General features: G+C 37.7%; 1 long non-coding RNA gene across 1 annotated transcript in view; it reads left to right on the plus strand.

Moving 5' to 3' along the window:
- Positions 1 to 6: 6 nt before the first annotated feature.
- The window catches only part of LOC112478703, a 22,837-nt gene continuing 15,926 nt past the window's right edge, over positions 7 to 6,917 (plus strand). Inside the window, exon 1 of the long non-coding RNA XR_003045950.1 lies at positions 7 to 611. This is a non-coding gene — a long non-coding RNA (uncharacterized LOC112478703). The remainder of the gene's footprint in view (positions 612 to 6,917) is intronic.

Here is a 6,917-nt window from a genome sequence, read left to right on the forward strand (position 1 = left end):
CTCCGGTCCCGCGCGCTCCGCCGCCGGGCCGGGTCCCCGCCAGCCCCCCTGGCCAAGAGCACAGGAAATCGTCCCAACTAGGCACAGCCCGGGCCTGCTAGCCGGGCGAAGCGTGTCACGGGGACGAGGACCAGTATTCGCCCCACAGAGGCCTGGGTCACATCGCTAGACGCCTAGAACTGTGCTGCTTAAGAGCTGGCAGGTTGTCCCAGGGATGATGGACTTACTGGAAGGAGGCAGGTTGGTGGTTAAGAGCCAGGGGTATAGAATCAGAGGGTCTGTCTTCTCCTCTTGGCCCTACGGTTTACGGTGTGTGCTACAGACCATCTGGGAACCTCAGTTTCCACCTTATAAAATGGGAGCAATAATAGTACCTCCTTCACAGAGCTATCGCATGAGAATTAAGAGTTAATTCGTGTAAAACTGTCACATAGTCCCTAACACAGAGTATGCTTCTAATCTGCGTTGTTTCTGCTGCCCTGTGAGATAAGGAGCTATGACACACCTGACTGCCAGGCGACTCCGCAAGTGCCAGGGCACTCAGCAGTTTATCAGCGATTCGGCTATAACACTGCGCAGTGTGTGGAAGCGCGGTGAGGATATGGAGCTGGGTAAGTGAGTCCCCTGTTGTAGGAGTTTGTGCCTTCAGACTAGGAAGGGAGGTCTGATTCTTTTTCTTCTAAATTATAACTCGAATTTCCTTTGAATCAGACCCTATTCAAAGACTTCTGATATCTTCTAAGGTGCACTCACATCTGCCACGGCCTTTCAGGAACCATGTAAACAAACTCTCAGCATAAAGCCACACTGCAATAGATGAACCAGCTTGCTCACTACTCACTCAAAAGCTTTTAGAAGGGAGTGGTTTGCATGTTCATAAAGGGTGTAAGGGCTGTTGGAGTTAGATGTGTATAGGGGGAGGAAAAGGACTTAGTGAAAACTTGCCAAAAGCTAAATAATGGGTCTTAGACTTGAGGAGGGCCTGTAGCTTGATCATAGCCTAAGACATGGTAGGAACGCAGTTAGGTGGTGCTGAATACAGTGCAGTTGTAACTAGCTGCACACATCAACCCCCCCTTTTGTGAACTCGATTTGAAGAATTACCTCTTCTGAAGGAAAAAAAGGCTACTTTTGAAACAATAACAATTACAAAAAAAGAGCAGGGCCTGAATTGGACAAGTATTTTGGACCCCAAACTCAGTATTTCTAATTAAGCAAAACTTACCTACTGCTACTACTGCGTATGGATGACAGTGTTGGAACACTGTATAGTGTCGCACTTAGATCTCATGCCCCTCCTTATCTAGAGATGGCCCATCTTGCCCTTTCCCTTCTTTCTTATTTCTTCTTTCTTACTTTTCTCTCCCAATTTTATGTTCAATTAATTCCAAAGTGATGACTTAGACATTCTGCTTATTGTTTTTTCTGTCCTTCTCTACCTCCTCCATTCACCTGGACAGGCTGACTCTGAAAGTTAGAACTCTTCTAGAGTTTTTGCCCAACAACTGTTTATATCAAAGTGAATAGAAGACCTTAATCCTTAAGGAAATCTGTAATATCGATTACCAGGACATGGAAAATAAGTGAGTTTACGGCTAACTAAAAATTTGTTTTTCTTAAAATTATAACTCCAGATTTTAAGACATTTCATTCAAAGAAGAAAGTCATTCCTGTAGTGCTGATGGAAAATCTAGTATTAGGACTTCTTTCCTGTTTTTTTTCGTTTTTTGTTTTTTGTTGTTGTTTTTTTTTTTGCCTGAGCATATTTCTATTTCCAATGGGGTTAGTAACATATTTGCAATAGTTTTTACAAGTAATTGCCCACCCCCCACCATCAGGCAGTGGGGGTAGGAGGCCAAGATAGGTGAAATTAACATGGTCTTAATGAGACAGCTTAAAGATTTATTTGTAATATGATAGCTATCCATGAAAAAATGTCTCTAAAACCTAAGTTAAAAGAAACCCATCTAGGTTTGTTCTATGTAGCATACGACTTAAGAGTAGGATGCATGCATGAATTCATTCATTTATAAATTTTTTATTGAGCACCCTGCCCCACTTCCAGTAGGTTGGGTCTGTGTGAGGTTCTTATTTTGATGAAATTCTTGTCCATTTCATCATTTTAGTACATACAGTTTTTGAGAGGAGGTATCAAAATGATTTTTCTTCTCCTATTAGTAAATGTTCGGAAAATCTTAACTACTATTGTTTGCAAGGAGTTTAAAACAGTGATTATCATAGCAAATGGCATCCTGTGTCCACTAATCCAGGGGTCCCCAACCTCTGGGTCATGGATGGGTACCAGTCCATGGCCTGTTAGGAACCAGGCCGCACAGCAGGAGGTGAGCGGCAGGTGAGCTAGTGAAGCTTCATCAGTATTTGCAGCCGCTTCCCAGCACTAGCATCACTGCTTCAGCTCCAGCTCAGATCATCAGGCATTAGGTTCTGATAGGGGTACCAGTCCCTGATGCCAAAAGGTTGGGAACCACTGCTCTAACTGGAGGGAAGATCTTCCAGGAAGGGAGAAGAGAGGAGGTTAGTTGGAGCTAAATGGCTGAGCACACTCTAGTATCTCCCAGACCACAGGCTTACTCTCCAGTAAGCCTTCTTTAATTGTTTAAAACATTGCCCAATGATCAAAAGAACTAAAAAAATTTCATAATAAATCTATACTAGTGTATTTATCTTCTGGCTGTTATCATAGCTTCTGACAAGAGGGCTAGTTTTCAAATGGCATATCCATATATTTGAAGAACAACAACTTGATAATAGATTAGTATTTGTGAGTAGGATAGTTTATAACTATTTTGTTCCTTAATATTCTCAGCTTAGTGTCTAAAAAAGAGGGTTACTTTTCTGGTTCATTGAAAATATTATGTGAATGATTTTAGGAATAAAAATATCTTTTCCCCCCTTTTTTTACAAATGATAAATGCATCATTTCTTTTCTCTATGTAGTTTCATAGGGAACTACAATTTTACAAAGGGTCTGTTTTTCAAATTGCCTTTGCGCAAACTGGTTATTAATGAACATAATAATGACTCTTGATTTCACCATTATTTAAAGCATTGAGATTAGACCAGAGTTTCTCAGCCTCGACACTATTGATATTTTGGACAAGATCCTTCTTTGTTGTGGGGGCTGTCTTATGCATTGCAAGATGTTTAGCAGCATCCCTGGCTTTTCCTCCACTAGATGCCAATAGCACTCCCCAGTCATGACAACCAAAAATGTTTCCAGACATTGCCAAATGTTCCCTGTAGACCAAAATTGCCTTTTCCCCCTTTTCTGGGCTGAGAACCATTGCATAAGACATTGTCAAAATAATTCTTTATGTGAATGGGGAAATTTAAGCTCCAGCTGTCCATTTACAAACACATGCTGAAATCTCAGAATTATAATACCAATTTGTCAGAAACTCCAGGGATTTTTGAAATTAAGTTTAAGGATATTTGTTTGCCATGTAATATTTTCAGAAGAACTAGTTACCACCAATTAATAGCAAGTTTTCAATACAATGTTAGTATTATTTGAGAGATACATATATCTCAGTAAGAGAGTATCAAGAAGCAACTGCTAGGCCCTGGCTACCTTCCAGTCTCCTGCGCTTTCCTAACAAAGGAAGGACTGTTTGAATAATTATAGCTGGACAAACAGAGATTCGGGACTTCTTGATTCCATCTCAGGACTGTAAAATTTAGTAATTTTTGACACTCTTCGGCCACGGAATAGCTTTCGCAAGTTTTAGGTGACCTGAGGAGTCCACGGGCTTGTTAGTGGAATAGCCAGGCTGTTGCTTACCATGTACTTTAAACATCCTTTCCCAGACTTGCTTGCTGTCAGCAAGGACAAAGCTTGAGAAATCTAGAAAAACCTGTAGTCCTATAGGAGCCATTCTCTGAGGATAGTGGGCTTTGCATGAACTATGCCTTGCAGAACTCCTAATCTCCTACTCCTTCTTTGTCAATGTATCTTTTCATCTTCTTTCCCTTCTCTCATGTCTTTGCAATTATCCCCTCCCCAATGCACAGGACCCCCCTTCCACCCCCCAAAAAAGATCGGATTTTTAAAAGAAACAGATTTTTTAAAGTCTGTTATTAAAGTTATTCAATAATCAACTTTTGTGGAATTGTGCCAGAGAGTTTTATAGCCTTTAATGAAAGCTTGTTCATTTTTTTTCTTACCTATCACTTTTCTTTTTGGCTACATTCTGGGTAAAATTAGCCTTGTACCAGTGAACCAGGGAATTTTGGGTTTAATATTAAGGCATAGTAGCTTTTTTGTAGTTGGTATCAGCTTAATGTCCTGAGTATTTTAAATAGCACCTCCTCTGGCCAAACACCTCTTTTCATACTCAAGAATTTTCAGAATTAACTGTTTGGGACTACTCGGATCTTAGAAATAGATGGGGAGGAAGGTATACTCTTGAAAAGTCTATATTCACAATTAGAGCTGATAACATAGGTCATTCCATTCTCATTCAGAACAATGTATGACAAGTAATTTTAGATTTATTTTATCCTGTTTTCCATAAGTAAAGGATGTTCCTGTTTAATCTTTTGAGTATCCCATTGATTTCTGGAATACTGTATATATAAATGAAACATCTCCATAGAACTTTGATAGTTTATCTTTCCCAAACATGAAATAGGCACTAATTAACTTATGGTGAGCACTAATTTTGAAATTAAATTCTTAATAAGTATAACTCCCTCTATATTCAAATGAAAACGTATTTCTGCAAAGCTGCCAAAGTTTCATGTTTTCCAAATACCAACGGAAATATTCACAGTAAGATTACTAGTTACTAAAACAACAGATCTGGAGGTTGTTTTCTTGATTTAGAGTTTTATTTTGGACAAAAAAGTTATTATAGCTCAATTTGAAGCCTTTGTTTTTTCTAGTAATTCTTTTTACAACTATTAGTCTACTTTCATTTAGAGTAAATGCCAATTTAAAAAAAATAACATAGCTAATTTCATTAGTCAAGAGAAAAAAATGTTAGGAAGGTTTTTTTTTTTTAAATTTTAGTTTTTACAAATTTTTATCTTATTGCATATTTCCAATAGGAGAATAAAGACAAAAACACAGACTGTTTTCCACCTTGTTCTTGTAAATTATGGTTTCAGTGTCTATTAGGTGACTTTTAATGCTTGAGAGAATAACCTGGGAATCAAGAGCAAAAAGAGTCCAGCTGCACAGAGCAGATGGAAGACTGGGATGCTGCCAAGGGGCTGGGCAGAAGAATTTTTAGATTATATTTTCCTATCAATAAATATCTTGGAAGAATTTTGTTTCCAGAGAATTTGCTAAAAGAATGTTTGTCTATTTCTGTTCTGTGGCTACATGAAACTGTAAGGCAGATTTCTACACTACATAAAGGCATACAATAAATTAGACTACTTAGGTGTTTGTATCCACTCTTTCTGAGCCACTGAAGCCCACGTTGGCCCTCACTTTCTCTCAACTGCTTATCAAATTTTAGATTCCCTGTTTAGAACAGCGAGAGTATTAGATCTAAAAGTAGATATTAACAAGTTTATTCTATTAAATACATTATAATTAGGACTTGGCATTCTTGTGTATCTGAATAAGATAATTCTTCTCTACAATTAGCAAATACAATAATACAATTAGCAAACAAATTGTATTATTTCAAAACCAATTTTAGTAGATGTTTGCATTTTCTTAAAAAAAAAAAGGGTTCCTTCAGGGCATTCAGAATATTCTCATCATGCTAACGTGGAGAGAAACAACACACTTTTCATTGAAATATATACTGTTTCCTATAACATCTGTATTTATGTTACCATCTCATTTTTGAGAAATGATAACAATTACTTACCAAATAGATAGTGACAATTTCCCCCTTAACAGTGAGTGAATATAAAATTCTGCTTTCACTTATTATCGCTCTATATACATTCACATTTTACTAACAAGCATGCTTTTTTTTTCTCTTTCTTTCTAAAAAGTATTGTGTTCATTGGAAGCTCTTGGATAAACAAGTCACTGAAAATAAATTTAGTAAAACACTGTGGTCCTGAAAAACTGCATACTACTTTATTTGGAAATAGTAGAATTCACAGAATGTTGCTGTAAAGGGCATGCTGCTCAAATTACTCGGTTCTGAAGACTCTTACTATGAAAGTGAAGTATTTTCTGAAGGAGTAGAGCACAAATAGCTAAATGTTTAGGCCAAAAAATAGAGTTATTATTTTATCATTTTGGAAAAGCCTATCCAATTTCACTGTGTATGTATTGCAGGTCTTTTTCATTAAAAAAGTAACATAATAGAAGAAATGAGAGGTGACAAATGAACGACTGTTAGGTTTAAATTATTTATAACTATAGGATACCAATTGTCTAACAGAGTTGGACTGTCTTTTAGGAAAAGATTAAAATGCAGTTAAGTTCCTTTTAGGTGTAGGCAGATATTTTAGCATATTATAACTTACTTTAGGAGCTCATACTCTTGCCATGGATCTTATTTTCCCTTAGTTTCTTCAGTGTTTTCTTGGTTGTTTTTTTACTGCCAGAGAAACTGTTTCCATGATAGAACTGTTTCCCTTTCATTCCCCTTTCCTCCTCTTCCTTTCTCTCCCTTGCTTTCTTGCTCTTTCTTTCCCAAACCCTGTTTTTCTCAGTCACAATCCTGCTCACTAACAATGTCTCAGAGTTGGGAGGAATTTCAGAAGTTCCAGATCAGTGATCACCTACCAATAGATCTTCATGAGTGAGCACACAAGCTCTATCGCTCTATTGGAATATTCAGCAATGGCAATTACTTTATAAAGCAACCCAAATACAGTTATATTGTTGTTATAAAGTTCTTCATTATTTGTGCCAGGATTATCTATCTGAAATTTCCTCCTTTCTTCTCTCTCTTTCTCGCCGTCCCTCACCCTCTCCTTTT

Source organism: Pteropus alecto, unplaced genomic scaffold (genome assembly GCF_000325575.1).
Source record: "Pteropus alecto unplaced genomic scaffold, ASM32557v1 scaffold22, whole genome shotgun sequence".
Lineage (NCBI taxonomy): Eukaryota > Metazoa > Chordata > Mammalia > Chiroptera > Pteropodidae > Pteropus > Pteropus alecto.